Below are 16,448 nucleotides of genomic sequence, written 5' to 3' on the forward strand. Positions count from 1 at the left end.
CTGAACTTTTTTTTTTTTTTTTAAAGGAAGTGGGGGTACCCTCCAGGTGTTCTCTCCTTCTCAGCTTTAAATATTTGATTTCTTAAAAGCTCTCAGGAGGATGGCTGTGCTGTCACAAAGCCCTCCGGGATCCTTGCTTGTCCCATCAACTCATGACTGGTACGCCACCTTAGCTCATGACCAGCTACACATCCTCAAATTCAAGGTGAGAAAGTTCTGGAGGCCATGGATGAGAAGAAATGTGATTTTGTGATTTTAAATAAACCACTGAAACTTTTCAAAGGAGAAAAAGAAAGCATGTTCTAGTTCATTAAAAAAACAACATCTAGGATGCCTGGGTGGCTCAGTGGGTTAAGCCTCTGCCTTTGGCTTAGGTCATGATCTCAGGGTCCTGGGATCGAGTCCCGTATTGGGCTCTCTGGTCAGCAGGGAGCCTGCTTCCCCCTCTCTGTCTGCCTGCCTCTCTACCTACTTGTGATCTCTCTCTGTGTGTCAAATAAATAAATAAAATCTTAAAACAAAAAAAACCAAAAAAAAAAATCTAATCTTTCTACTGATCCAATGATTTAACTCTAAGTTGGTGAACCATTTCTTTCACTGGCATTTTGTCCTTAGGAGCTGACCAAATCATGAAAAAATGTTCCCAAACTGTAAGTAAATGGAAGCTACTTTGACTAGTTTCGGATCTTACTAACTTCTTGGCACAGAAATCAGACTCTGAAGCTGACTGATGTGAATGGGAAAAGCCAATAATTCTGCCACCTGACCAGACCTGGGTCTCTTACAAACGGACCTGCTCACACGAAGCTTCCCCAGGTGAACACTCATCTTTGACGGGCTGTCAAGGGAACATGCTTTTTACCAAAAGCTGTGCATTTTCCACATCGGTTTTATAAAAGACGTTAGTAATCATTGGAATCTAGCCTAGTTCTGAGGTAACATTAGAAGCAAACAGGTGCATGTGCCTATGTTTTCTGGTTGGTGAATTCTTGCAGTTTGTGTTTTGCACACTTGGCGTGATGTGGAGAATGAAAACAATCCATCAGGTCATCTGGCCCATCACCTTCCCCGATAAATCCACTTTATGCTGAAACTACAGAGAGAGGCAAAAATCAGAGTTCAGCAAGTCACATTCCCAAGGGGACCTTGGGACCCCGTGGCAGAACGCACACAGGATTTAAGAAACTAGGTGAGTATGAACTCAGGGCAACCGAGAGAGAGACAGCAGTGAGAAACTCAGGGTTGGTTTGGTGGCAGTTCCTGGAGATTTGTCGTTGGCGGCAAGCTGAATGCCTTCAACCTGAATTCCTAACCCTTTGTAAATAGTAATGTCCGATTCCCCAGTGACCTGTTCTGTGTCACAGGCCATCCTTCTCGCAGACCCTGTCCTTGTCTGCAGTACAGAGCGTGTCTCAAATTGGGAGGCAGGGGTACCGGGATACCATCATTTGTCGGGAGTCCCCTTCTGCCCCTCAGAGTGTGAGGAAGATTCCCGTCTGGAGAGAGAAGTTCCAATGACCCCCAAAATCTCCGGGTAGTTGCCAAGCTTTCTGTCAGGGAGATTTAAAAGCCATTTACTTGTGTTTATTTTATATTTAATGAGTTGGTTCATGCCAAAGGCTGGGCTGATGTCTCGTTTATTTTGGATTCTGAACATTTGCACACAGTTTCCACTTGAAATAGCGGACCGGGAATATAGACGATCACAGACCCTCAGAAAGATCTTAACAGCTGTGGGTGATGGACATTCGAGGTCAGGCCGAAATGGCCACTCTTGGTGGGGGTCATGTTTCATTCTGGGTGGTGACTTTGTGCTGTGGTCACAGCAGAAGGTTACCAGCCCAGAGCTGGAGATCCTGAAACAAAGAGGTGGGGAAGGCTCCACTGGGCAGACAGCTCGAAGGCTCACTTTCATGGCTGTTCCAGAGATAAAGTCAGAGCTTCACAACCAGGAGAGAGAGCAGAGACTTATCCACACAAGGGCAGAAAAGAATCAGGTTCGGCCTGATAGAAACCAGGCAGTTGTCTGACAATGAGAGATCCTCCTCCTGTCTTTCTGCCCTTGGAGGTGTGGGAGGAGGTGTGCGTGTTGGGGGCTACCCCTTTGGTAGAACAGGCCAGCTTGTGACTTTGGGAAACTATCTGTGAGGCTGTCCCCAGCAGTGATGGCAGGCTGGAGCTCCTAGCTTGTGTCCCCAGAACTCTGATAGTGTGACAAATTGGAGCTCTAACCAGGGCATTGGGGCTGTACCCTAACACTACACTTCCTTAGGTTTGGTTGGCCCATGAAATTCTGGAACTTTGCCTGGAGGGATGCTCATATGAAAGAATTCCATGGACCAATAACTCTGGGAAATCCTGCATGCCTCCTTTAGGATTTCTTCAAAGGCCTAGCAACTCACTGGAGTCTTGGGACCTGCATCAAAGAATTCTGTCTCCTCCAATCCTCCTCCTAACTCCTAACTGACCCCCTCCTGAGAAACCCGTTCTGACCTCCAGCTCTCCGGAGGGAGCACCAGTCAGGAGCAAGGAATCACGATGAGCGGGAGTTGTGCACTCATGAGAAGGCTGAGGAAGTTAGAAGAGCCCCCAGTCACATGAAGGAGGCCTCTTGTGGGATGCTTCCTCTTATCTTCTCCCTTGTCCCCGGACTGAGGCATAAAAGGTTAAAGGAGGTATGGAGAGAACACCTTAGACCAGCTCTCCTAATACGGGCCTTGGGGAGATGCATTCCTTTTCTCTGGACTCATTTTCCAAATCTGCATTCATGGATGGAGTGGGTGGATAAGGGTTGAGGGGGTGAACACAGAGTCTAGTCTTGGCATTACAACAATACCACGCAAGTTCTCCAAGATGCTTGATGCACCAGGGAGGGGCACTGTCTTCCCACCTGCTAGCTTTACCTTTCCTCACATCTTGTTACCTAGAGCTGCCTCCCACTGTATCAAGAAGAGCTACCCCAGGGATCCTATTGCCCCTGGCCATACTTAAATTCTCACTTTATCCCATGATCTTCTATCCACAAGAACACTGTTTGCTTTTACCACTTTCTTAGAAGTGGACAAGTAAGTTACGATAGGGTCTGAAGTTGCCCAGTGTCAAGCAAGGGGAAGAATCTGGTTGAAGGATTCAACAAAGGCTCTTGGAATTGGGATAATAGAAGGACACCAGAGGTATCCCTTTGCTTTGACTGCACTGTCTTCGGAGGGAGAGGCCCCTGCAACAGCTTTGACTATGATTCTGTTCTCCCTTAAAACACAGTTGATAGGGGACTGTGGGGCCATCTGGTCCTGTCCTCTTCGGCCTAGCTCAGGAAGAGGAGTTGCCCTAATCCTATTATTAGTCTTCCTGGACAGGCTGTAGTAAAAACAGGGGCTGAGAAGTATCTTCTCATCTAACTTCTCCCAAGGCTGATTTTGATGGGTGCGTCAAGCTCACTCATGTTTGGCTGTTGACCAACCTAATCTACCTACTCTTGGTGGTCCTCCGTCGTGCTCCTTTCCCGTCACAGAACATTCCAGACGGCTCTTCCTACTACCTCCCTCTTGAAGCCCACAGCCTCTGATTCCTTCCCTTCATTTCCTGCTCTATGCCATCTACCAACCCTGACCTGTATCTCCAATAGTCCAGACTCCAGTCCTGGGGCAGCCCTGTGGGATGTAAGTCAAGGCTAACTTCTCTCTCTCTCTTTGGGATTTGCTGGGAGTATTGTAAATAAAGTATTGTCATAATTATTACCGATTAACATTTTTATGCCTAATGAAGTTTCGAAGGGATGGTGTTTACTTGGTCTAGGGGAGGGGCACCTTCCAGATGACTTGCCCAGCAATTAAAGCAGCTTGTTAGTTGGAGGCCCGGGATGGCTGAGGACAGCTGGAGAGCTCTTCTTTGCAAGCAGCTCTGGTTAACATCAAGCGGGAAAGCTCTTTGTAAACACATGAATAATTGATTGTCCCGCGCTCACATAGCTACCGCGGATCTGAGCCTGTATGACTCATTTGCAAGCCATCCCTGTCGTCTGGATGCCATAACATTGGAGGAATGATGATCGTTTCTTGGAGATTCTTCTGTGGCCAGAGTTGCCAAGACCAAGGCTGTAATGGTTTGTTATGATGACCTTTGTTATTCCATTAGGCTCAATTGCTTTAAAAAATGATGTGTGCATACTTTAGGAACGTTTTTACCCTTTACGTTGACCTGACATCATAGTTTATATTACAAAATGTATTAATGACAGAGGAGTGTTTTCATGTCCCAAGGACAAATTTTAACAACCATAATCTGCCCTTAGTCATCATAAATATAAATGTATTGGTCAAACAGATCTCGTTAATGTGGCCAAGATAAATGCAAGTCTATATTTTAAGGCAGTTGAAGTTCTAGAGGATATTTGGAGCTTTTTGTGGGGCTAAGAGATCTTGTATACGTGCTATCAAAAGGCTGAGAAAATTAACATGTTTCCCCCTCTGGTTTCTCGTCGGACAGATATAAACGTCCTGGGGATGTCAAGAAAGATTGTTCACATAGTTTCTGGACTCCGTTAATGCCTGGTGGGGTGAAGCTTAGTTCTTAAAGCTGTATTCTTTTCATTATGCTCACAGTGCTTCTGCAAAGGAACAAAATAAGGATTTCAAGACTCAGCAAATGCGTTGCTCAACCCCACGCTTTGCCTGGTAGTTTTAATTATCTGAGTGCCCCCTGCTCCGCCAGCTTGCTTCCTGTAGGAGGAGCCCCTTTTCAACAGATGCACAGCTGACATTTTGCAGTCTATATGCTGGGCACAGGCTGGGTCGAACACCTCGTCTTCTTCTCTGTTATGCAGCCCTCAGAAGCATTGGCTGTTGCTGGTGGTGTCCACATTTTAAGCTTCTCAGGCAGAAAATAAATGCTTGTTTAGAATCCTTTTTAGTTGTGAGCTTAGTCTGAGCCATGAACATGTGTTTAAGGCAGTAATGTCTCTGACAGAGCAGACCATTTCCAGGGGGAGTTGGTCTTCCCTGAGTATAGCAGACATGGTCCCATGATGAAAATCTGTGTGGCTTACGGTCACCTGGCAATGACTGATGAGCACTTCAAATAAAACCATTTTCCATTCTTCCCTTAGAAGAGTCTTCTAAGAGGAACCTTCCTTCCGCATCTGCTGTTGTCTTCTCTAGTATCACCCAGTGGGCTTTGGAGTCATGATTTTGCCTGGATACCCTCTCTGGGATTGGGGGTTGACTTACTTTCTTTAATTTGATGATGTGGCGATAGTTCTGTGATAATCTCCTCTGTGGTTGAAACCTTTTGATTAATTTAGAGAGAGAGGCACATACACCCAGGGTCACAGCAGCACCGTTCACTCTAGCCAACAGGTGGGAGCAACCCAAGGGTTTGATGAGAGATAAACAGAATAAAGAAAATGTTATATCTGTATAGAATGGAATGTTATTCAGCCTTAAAAAGGAAGGGAATTCTGGCGCATGCGATAACATGGATGAAGCTTGAGGACATGATGCTGATTGAAATATGTAGTTCGCCAAGGGACCAATACTGTATGACTCCAGTCATAAGAGATATGGTGCATAGTCAGACTCAGAAGCAGACAGTAGAATGGTGGCTGCTGGGAACCAGGGGAGGACGAATGGGAATTCCTGTTTATTGGGAACAGAGTTTCAGTTTTGTAGGATAGAAAGAGTTCTGGATATGGATGGTGGTGATGGCTGCACAGTAGTGTGAATGTATTTAACTCCACTGAACTGTAGGGACGCCTGCAGCTCAGTCGGTTAAGTGTCTGCCTTTAGCTCAGGTCATGATCTCAAGGTCCTGGGATTGAGCCCTGTACTGGGATCCTTGCTCATTGGGGAGCCTGCCTCTCCCTCTCCCTCTGCCTACTGCTCCCCCTGCTTGTCTCTCTCTGACAAGTAAATAAATAAAATCTTCAAAAAAAAATACCACTGAACTGTACACTTCAAAGTGGCTAAGAGAGTACATTTTAAGTGATGTGTATTTTACCACAATTAAAAAATAGTAATAAAAAATAAAAAAAAAGTGGGGCACATCAGAGACTTGGCATTAGCTTAATTCAAACTCCAAGGCCCCTTTTCTGGAAACAGCCTGACTCTAGCCCCTGAGAGAACCCCACCCCCACCCAGAATACCAAGAATTCCTCTTGCTGAGACTAAAGAGACTTAGAAATTGAAATGTGATAACTTTAAACTTAACCTTGATCGTGGGTGAGATAACTTTAAACTTTAATGTTTTGTTTTAACTTCTTTGGACCTTAACTTGTTCTTGTTGTTGTTTTAAACAACAAATAAATTAATTTATTTATTTTAGAGAGAGCAAGTGCAAGTGGGGAGAGGGACAGAGGGAGAGAGAGAGAAAGAATCTCAAGCAGGCTCACTCCACTGAGAACAGAGCCTGAAGTTGGTCTCGATCTCATGACCCTGAGAACATGACCTGAGCTGAAATCAAGAGTTGGACGCTCATCGGACTCAACCACCCCAGGCGCCCCGGACCTTCGCTTGTAAGGGGATTTTGAGCTTTGGAGATTCTGGTAGTTCGATATTTTGAGAGGAGTTAAGTTCAAATGTAGAACAGCTTACGGTTGGCCTTTTATTGTTGGGGTGCCTCTATGATATCATCGGATCATTGCCTAATTTCTAATAGGTTATGTCGGTCGATGAGGCTGGAAATAGAGCTCAGTCTATTTGAGGAAATAGAAGAGAATCTACATTTTCTGTCTAGACTACAGAAAGGCCATGAAGAACATAATGTCCTGTACTGATCCATCTCAGGAACTTTTGGGACGAAAATCCCCACTGCCTGTCCTAGAAGGTCCCTAATGGAGCTGTAGTGGGTGTTAGAACTGTTGAAGATACTGTCCCACTTCTGGCTGACCACAGGCATCATGGGTAAACATAGTGGGAACAGAGAACAACAACAACAAAAAAGTACTGAAGAATTTTGGGGCAGAGATGGTAAGTAACTTCCCTGTAATAAACCGCTTCGGGATTGAGATGGCACGTATCCCTAATATACCCACATGAAGAGATGTTAATTCGTCTTGGCCCCTCTCTGCCTCCCCACACTCTTCTTCTCAGGGGAGACCTGACTAGTAAATTTGGGGGCAGCCACTGAGCTCTGTGCCTCCTCCTCCATCTTTCTTCTTGGGCTCTGCTCATCTTCTAACTGCAGGATCCCAGGTCTCTTTGAGCTGAGTGGTGAGCTGGGCAGAAAAACCCTGCTCTTGTTGGGGGAAGCCTACAGTTTTGTGTCGTGCTGCCTGGGGTTCAGCTCCGGGATTCTGCATGAAAAATTCCATTGCTTCTATATTTCTAAACCACATCCTCCAAGCTAACTTATCAGTAATACAATAGATATTTTGATGTAAAACAGGATTTTTCTTTGCTGGGAAAACCACATCCACATTCTCATTATGCCTTCACGTTTGTAGCATGTCACGAAGTCTTCAGATCACTGTTGCCCACACACGCTGTTTGATCGCTGGCACTCCAGTGAGCTCGGATGGATGTGCAAGCTCTTTGGAAGCTGCTGCAGTGTTATAATCACACTTGTCCCTAATTGCCTACGTCCCGTCGGTGAGGTTTGAAGAGGTGAACTAACTAGCTAGAATGAGAACTCCAGGCTTCTGGCTTTGGGTCGTGGGCTCCTAAAGTTAGCAAGAGTTATCTCAAAGAGCTGTAGTATCTTCAGCTGGAAACTGGTTTGATTCCACAGTCTTGTTTTGAAGCATCTGCTGATGACGTCACGAAGGGACCTTTCAGATCAGGGTCCGTAAGTTCCAGTGTGGAGGGGACTCCTGTGGGAACCTTGAGTCAAGGGCTGTTCCTGCATCTGACACCCAGCGATGCTGATGGGGGACTGAGGTGGGCTTAGGGAGTCTCATTTTTATAAAAACCCAGCTGTTCTGAAGTCTTCCCTGATTTTCCATAAACCAAGTTCTCACAATCCTAACCCGTTTTAATGTGGGCGTGCTCCCTCATGGTGGGTAGAGTGACAAATCCTGGCTTTCTTTGAAAAAGGGAACTCAGAAATACATCATGGTTAGCCACGGACGCACACATTTTGGATGATGGGCTTACACTCATGTGAACACACACAGAGGCCCCTGGCGCCCTCAGGGGACCACAGCACCCCCTTCTGGATGCAGGGGTCGGGAAAGACACCAAACCTACCCCACAAACATCCAAGCGGCCGAGTTGCCGGCTACATCATTAACTAATCCTGAATTAATTCTCCAGGAGGGAGAACACCTGGGGCTTAGCTTTGCCTCTGTGTGCATGTATGTGTGGGGGGAACGAATGAGGAAGTGATTTGTAAAAATATTTGCTTCTTTTTAAAAACAACTAGTGCCTTTCATTGAATCAACAAATAAGGAGGAGGCCCCAAATACAGCGTTAATAACATAAAGAGTTTGGGAGCTGATGGATGGTTTAAAAAAATATTTATTTATTTTTTAAGTTTTTTTAAAAAAAATTATTTATTTATTTGACACAGAGAGATCACAAGTAAGCAGAGAGGCAGGCAGAGAGAGAGAGCCCGATACTGGGCTCGATCCTAGGACCCTGAGATCATGACCCCAGCCAAAGGCAGAGGCTTTAACCCACTGAGCCACCCAGGCGCCCCTAAAAAAATATTTAAAGCCAAGGTAAGGATTAGGACCGCTGATGAGTAATTGCTACATGCTCTGAGGGCTCAGGGAGAAGCTGTGAGCCTACTGGTTTTTCTCTATTTATACCTCCCAGCCAAGCTTCAGAGGAAACTCCACGTGAGCTGGAAAAGATGAATTTCAAGCTTCATTGAGAACTCTAAAACCTTAAATCCTTCTCGAAAATAACCTGCCTCTCAGGAATCTTTGGTCCCCCCCGCCCCCGCCCAATTATAAAGCTCTTCTTCAGGCTGTGGAATGGCTGCATTATTAACTATGATTACTTAAGTCTCTGAACAGAAGGATGCAATAAATCTGAAAGTATTTGTTCTGGTTTGTGACAAAGCAAAACTGTATAATATTAAATCAGATGTTGTTATAAACATATAAAATAGCACATTTTTTTCCCAACTTGGGGCATGGTGGCATGAAGCTTCTGGGAATCTAAAAAAAAATGTTTTTACATTCTTGGATCCTGAGGCCAGTTTCTGCTAGGTTTTCTTCTTTCTGCACATGGATGCTAACGGAGAGTGCTTCTGTTTAGGTTTCTCTGTTTTCCCGGTGAGTTAGCAAGGTTGAGTAGAAGTGTTCTTACTTCTTTACAGGCTGTTCTCTCGGGTGGAGCTGGTGACCCAGGCCGTGTGTGTGTGTGTCTGTGTGGCTGTGTGGCTGTCGAGTGGGGAAGATGAATGGCACCCGAGTACCCTGGAATGTTTGGGTTGGAAGGGCTCTTAGAAACACACTAGTTCACCAACCTCCTCGTTGCTCAGGTCATGTTCTTAAACTTAGGTTCGAATGTGTGGGAGAGTGAAAGCCATACAAATCTGGAGGTGGGGAGGAATTTTGAAATTCAAGTCCAAGTTTCTAGGTTAGGCCTCTGTGCCCTCTGGCTTGGTTAGAGGAATGGCAGGGTTGTCAGTCACATGACAAACCTGCCACTGTCCTTGGGGGTCAACCCCAGGCCTCAGTAAGGACACATAATCATGACCCTGTGTAAAGCTTCACGTCTGCCTCTGGACAGTGGTCAGGTTGGCCTTCATTTCCCTCCCTCAAAGGAGTGGCCTTGCCTCTGCATGGTGTACACAGTCATGAGCAAAGAGCCACAAAGAAGTCAAAGAAGTCAACGGAGGGAGTGTTAAGAAGTGATTTCAGGTTTACTTGTGTTGGCACTTATGGACAATTTTTGTCTCCAAATATATTATTTTTTATCATTGAGTTGATACATTTATATTAAAAATAAAACTATAGCCTCAGAATATCGTGTATTTAATAATTGCCTTTTACGAAGATGATTTAGGATATTAACAGCATTCTACAAATTACTTAGAACTGCACTATCCAAGATGGTAGCCGTTCGGGGTAATTGACATATGGTTGGTCCAAATGGCGTTAACGCTGTGCGTGTGAAATACATGTGAGATCGCAAAGACTCAGTCAAAATGGAAGAGTGTAATGTGTCTCTGCAATCATTTTTATTTTTTTTAAGATTTTATTTATTTACTTGAGAGAGAGAGAGAGCATGAGTGAGGCAGAGGGAGAGGGAGGAGCAGACTCCCCGCTGAGCAGGGAGCCCACATGGGGTTGGATCCATCATGAACTGAGTCAAAGGCAGACGCTTAACCACCTGAGTCACCCAGGTGCCCCTGCAACCATTCTTACAATGATAACGTGTTGAAATGATAACAGTGTGGATAAACAGGGTTAAGTAAATTATTAGAATTAATTTTTTTAATGTGGCTACTAGATTAATTGATTAACTAATTAATTAATATTTTCTTAAAGTCATCTCTACGCCCAAAGTGGGACTTGAACTCATAACCCCAAGATCAGGAGTTGAATGTTCTACTAACTGAGCCAGTCAGGTGCCCCGCTACTAGAAAATATAAAATTACATGCGTGGGTGCTGTATGAAGGAGAGAAGCTTAGCCTTCTCCTTGACAAGGACAGAGGAGGCCTTTGGGCCTGTACAACACACATAGAGTTAAGGCAGTGTCACTTACTTGGTGGCATGTAAACATTGTTTTGAGGGAGAAGAGTGACTGCTGAATGGGTACAAGGTATCCCTTTGGGGTAGTGAACTGTTCTGGATAGACAGGGCGGTTGGTGGTAGAGTATTATGTATGAATGTACTAAATGTCACTGATGATAAATTTTGTTATGTGTGTCTTACCACTATAAAAAATTGCAGGGGCACCTGGGTGGCTCAGTTGAGGGTCCCATTCTTGATTTTGGCTCAGGTCATGATCTTAGGTTAGGGTCATGGGATAGGGCCCCACATCAGGCTCTGTGCTCAGCTTGGAGGTCTGCTTGGGATTCTCTCTCTCCTTCTGCCCCTCCTCCAGCTCATGCTCTCTCACTCTCTCTTTCTTTAATGATAAATAAATAAATCTTTTAAAAAATGGCATATGTGGCTCACGTTATACTTGTATTTTCAATGCTTGTTTAAAGTAAAGAGGTGGGGGTATGTGGCTTTGCTGAAAACAGTGTCTTTAGAAACAGAGAAAAAAGTTAGAAGAGGGTCTGAAATCTGTTGGGAGAAGTCCAAATACTTTTCCTCCCGGGGGCTCCTGTCTCTTCATAATGCCTTTCTCTTATCTCATTCCATTGTCTTCCCCGCTTGGCCTTCTGCCCGCTGCTAGGTTGCTCATGAAGATGACTCTTTCCCTAAAATTCCTCCCAGTTTATGAGGCGTTAAGGAGTTAGGAATCTTGAGGGTTGGAAATAAAATACGACACCCAGATCAGGTTCGACAAGTCCCTCCCCTTCCCAGATAGTGTTGATTAAGAAAAAATAAAATCTTTTCTGCACATCTATGGAATCCAGCTTCTTCAAAGTACAACCCATGAGGCAAACTGATGTGTGATGTTGGAAGTCGGGACAGCGGCTGGGGGGCTCGGGGTCGGGAGGAGGCAGGGGGTGGGCAGGTTGGGGCCTCAGAGAGGGCTATGGGGAATAATCTGGTATTGATCTGGTGCCTCGTGATCTCGGTGTATCCGTTTGGTGAAGCGCTATTGAACTTGTGACTTGGGTACTTTTCCGAATGCCTTCATACATCAGTAAAAAGTTAAAAAAAAAAAAAAACAAAAAACAAAACTCAAACCATCCTGAGAGGTGCACACTTTTTTTGAGTGGAAAGCTAACAGCTCTGGAAGGAGTGAATACAGAAGGCCTTGGTGTGTATTCTGTGAGCGTGGACACCAGCAGACGCTGTATTCCCTTCCATATGGGACCCGGACCGGCCCCACAGGTCATGGAGGCCCAGATGGGGTGGCCCCTGGAGGTCCTTCTCCAGACTAGTGTTCTGTGAGTGACCCACCTCGGAAAATTTGTCTTCTACCTTATCTCTTGTTTCTCCCTCTGGGGCATCCACACACAAGGTCAGAGGTGTTGCTTACCAAAAGGCAGGCTAGTTTGTGTAGGTGAGTTAGCTATGGATAGTCACATCCCTGCGGGAGACTGGAGTTTCTCCTCTGCTTACTCAGCCATCCAAAAGGATGACATCTTGCCTTTTGCTACGACGTGATTGGAACTAGAGGGTGTTATGCTAAGCGAAATAAATCAGTGGAATTTAAGAAACAAAACAGATGAGCAAGGAAAGAGAAGGAAAAATAAAATAAGATGAAAATTGAGAGGGAAGCAAACCATAAAAGACTCTTAACTCTAGGGGAGAAACTGAGGGTTGCTGGAAGGGAGTGGGGGGTAGGAGGATGGGGTGAATGGGGTAACGGGCATTAAGGAGGGCATGTGATATAATGAGCACTGGGTATTGTATGCAATTGGTGAATCACTAAATTCTACCCCTGAAACTAGTAATACAGTATATGTCAATTAAATTGAATTTAAATAAAAAATTAAAAAAAAAAAAAAGAATTCTTCGCCTGCTGTGAACAGTCGCCGGCAAGGACAGGAGGGACCCCTCCGGGGTAAGCGGGCCCTGGCTGCAGTTATCACCTACGGAAATCCTGTGTGCTGGTATATTCCATGCTCGGCGAAGCCTAGAGAAGGGATGACAGGGAGTAGAGGGGCCGGGAATGCTAATGGGGGAGCTTGTTAGCAGATAGCGGCTGGGGAGAGGCACGGGGGACATGGGTTGGAGGAGCATATGTGGAAACAGGGAAGGGAAAATAAATAAATGAGATAAGCAACTTCATTTGCTTTCTCCTTTATGACTCTTTTACTTTGTGATGGGAACTGTGGTGTCCCCTGGATCTCCTTTTCTGGGGACAACAGCCTGGCGACTGATTTTGAAAACCAGGTCTGGACCCTCTCTCCTTGCCCCGTGTCCACCCTGCTGCAGTGAGTTTCAACACCACTGGCTGGATGGGCTTCCCAGAGCCACACCCCTCCCCAACACACACAAGCTCAGACCCCAGCCCCAACCTCTAAAGTGCAAAGGACACACGGCTACACAGCCAGCTGGACCCCCTCGGTACACCAGAGAGACCTAATGCTGGGATCACTATGAGGTAGTCAGTTCAATAGAGCTTAATAACAATGTTGTTGGCCTGTGGAGAAGTTTCTCTTTTGTTGGAGCACAACCAGAAATGGTCACATTGGCCCCAGGCTAAGCGCTGAGGTCCAGGTCTGCTGCCTGCTGGAAGGCCAAGCTCCAGGTTCCAACATCAACAGCAACTGGTTCCCTTGGAAAAACTTTTGACCTCATGTAATGGGCAAGAGGGAACAGGCAAGGGGCTGGGAGAGCAACCTGTCCACGCCTGTCCACTGCTCTGGTTCCATTGACTGGATGACCAGGGCTTTGCCAACCTCTGTAGGACATCCGTAGTATAGGTATGATGATGATAACACAGCATACATCATATGACGACGATAATACCTCACACATATGTAAGGGTCTGATAACACGTATGTAAACTACTTTGCAAAGTGTAGAGTGCCTAAATGTTAGCTCTCTGGACTGTCAAGCAGCTCGCTGTGGGATGTATGGAGAGTGCCTTGTTGCCAAGAACTCAAAGAACTCCAGTTTACAAATGGTTAACTTTTACTTTACAGAATCTTTAAGAGAGAGGCGTGATTCCAGTGAAATCTGTTAAGCCCTACCTCTCACCAAGAGCTCATGCTGTCTAGTGACCCAAGAGAGAAACAGTTCAACGGAAAAGCAAGTCATGTAATTCTGAGGAACTGGCTTTGGGATGGCACTTTGGGGCTCACATCTGAAACCACTGTTTCCTCAGTCTGCCTCTGGACCATTACTATCCTGCTCACCTCAGCAGGGAGGGGATGCCTGCTCCCGATTCACTTCTATTGCAGCTGAAGCCTTGAGAAGTTTTCTGCATTGCTTGTTTAATCCCAGGCCAATGGATGCCCCCTCTGCTAGACCTGCCTCCTCAAGCACATGCCTCAGGTTGGAGATGAGATGGGCCAGGGTCAAGTTGAGAAGGAGGGGAGGCCAGGAGCTGCCATGCTGAAAGTCCATGTACAGCTTAGCTGGCGTTTGATTGTTTTCCATAAGGATTGTGAGGTGTTAGAGGCAGGAAAGAGATCTTAAAGCCATTCACTAAATGTTTGCGGAGCCCCTACGATGGGCTAGGCACCATTCTTCATGAGCAAAACAGACACATGCTCTTAACCAAGCTTACTGTGCCTGGTGTTACACAACTAATGACACAAATAATTAATTGCAAGTGTGAGGAGTTCTCTGAAGGGGAAGTGCGGGGTGCTGAGGGAATGTTTCACTTGAGCCCTGAAGAATAGTGGCCTCAACCCAGTGAAGGGTGTGATGGTGATGAGGGTCAGAAGTGGGTCAAGCCTTCCCAGCTAAGGGAACATATGTATATGTACATTTTCTTCCATGAGAAGGGGCAAAACGCCATATATAGTCTGCCTATCCCCTCCCCCACTTGTAGCCTCTCATCTCAACACTTCTAGAACTCCGCAAATGTCGTTTCTTAATTAGACACAGAGACACTATGCTTAGTTACAAAACCAGCCCAATTTGTACATTTTCATATTATACACATGAAGCTTGCTATTCCTTTTTGCTGCCCCCTCCCTGCCCCTTACATAACTGACCAAAAGAGAAAGCCGAAGAAAACACACACTCCCAGAGTTTATTATAGTTATTATGACTCAGACAGATTTGAAGACTAGAATTTAATGGAGTTTTTTTTTTCTTTCTAACATTCCTTGGGGACTTGAAGGACTTTTTTTCCCACCAGCCATTGAAATAAGATTCTAAAAACACATTTCTTTCTTAAAAGAAAAAAAAAAAAACCTCTTCTGACTTCAAAGTCAATTATCCTAGAAGCACAACACTTGCCCCATATTTTCACGTCCCTCCATACCTGCCTCTTCCCTCTCCTTTCCTCTTTATTTCTCTGGTGTGGTAAAAAGTGAAATAGAGAAGCTGGTTTCAGTCTGGCTCTTGACCTTGCTGTGTGAATTTGGTTAAGCCACTTCCCCCTGTCTCAACCTCAGCTTCTTCAAATGTACAACACAGGGATGGATCCTAGGACTCGGAACCCTACATTCCTTGTTTCTTGGGAGAATCACAATGGAGAGACATTTCACCCAGCCGCTGTAGGCTCCATATTGAAAAGTCAGAATCGACTATCTCTTTCTCAAGAGGGAAACTGGAGCCAAGGCCTTCCTCGTCTTCAAGGATCACTTTGCTGGAGCCAAAGTAAGCAGGAGTTCCTCTTGTCCAGGCCAGCCGCCCTCTCTCCAGCTTTCCTTGTCTCCACATCCATCTGTCTGCACTTCTACAGGACTTTCGAACTCCACAAATCTTTCCTTAGCTTTCCCAGCTAAACCTACTGTTTCCCACATGGATCTCCACCTCTGAGATGTCCAGACCAAGAATTAAATGCCTCCAGGATCCTGGTCTGTAACACAAATGATAGAAGATGGCCAGGTGAGGTGCACAAGCCCACACATTATGATTGGTAGGGACATGAACATCTCTGGTCTCATGCTCCGTTGAAGGAGATCTAAGTTCCACTCAGCTCTGACCAGTTGGCCTCATTCTGGAATAAGTGTGCAGCATTGCTAGATATTCTGCTGATCTTTTAAGAGAACCAGTATTTTTAAGTCAAATGTGGCTCAATTTCTGCAAATCATGACATGGGCCAAAGACAAAAATCTGTGGATCAGATTTAACCTGTGGCTGCTGGTGTGCTACTTGTGTGTGTAGACACAGTATTGGATCCTTTATACATTCCACCTGATATTTACAAACCCTATAATACTTACCTGTGCATTCATTCATGTAATAAATATTTGCCACCTATGGTGAGAAGTAAATAAAATAAATATTTTTATTTTAAATATAATATTTAAATATTTAAATAAATATTTCCCACCTACATAGGAAGCTAGGGAGCATAGATTAACTGAGACACAATGCACTGAAAATTAGGAATGACAGTGTGCCCTTGAGTTTGAGCTGGGCCCAAACTAGCCCACTGATTGTATGTCATTCAGGGCTATGAAAGCAATGGAGGGTCTTCTTGTACCCTATCTCTCTCTCAATCTCAGCTTTAGAAAATACTTCTGTCCAAAAAAAAAAAAAAAAAAAAAAGACTAATCAAATTGTTTAAAATCAGGTTACTTTATTTATTTCTACCCTTTACCCACTCCCTGAGCTGTCCCCCTCCAATACAAAGAAGCAAAATCATAGAAACAAATAAGAATAAAAGTTTTAGCTCTGAGAGCCAAGGCCATTCATCCCTTCAGGATGAGAAACCTAACCATTTAACAGATGAGAGCTTTGAAGGGCAGATTTTAACAATGAGTATTAGTGGAAAAAACATTGGTTAGGAGTCAGATCACCTAGCTT

The 16,448-nt window shown here is 45.0% G+C and overlaps 1 non-coding gene across 1 annotated transcript; it reads left to right on the top strand.

Moving 5' to 3' along the window:
- Nucleotides 1-10,553: 10,553 nt before the first annotated feature.
- On the top strand, nt 10,554-10,679 carry LOC116876686. The gene has a single exon (XR_004384443.1). It is a non-coding gene; the product is annotated as a U6atac minor spliceosomal RNA (small nuclear RNA).
- The last annotated feature ends 5,769 nt before the right edge of the window (nt 10,680-16,448 follow it).

The sequence above is a fragment of the Lontra canadensis genome, unplaced genomic scaffold, assembly GCF_010015895.1.
Source record: "Lontra canadensis isolate GAN:19392208 unplaced genomic scaffold, GSC_riverotter_1.0 scaffold46, whole genome shotgun sequence".
Lineage (NCBI taxonomy): Eukaryota > Metazoa > Chordata > Mammalia > Carnivora > Mustelidae > Lontra > Lontra canadensis.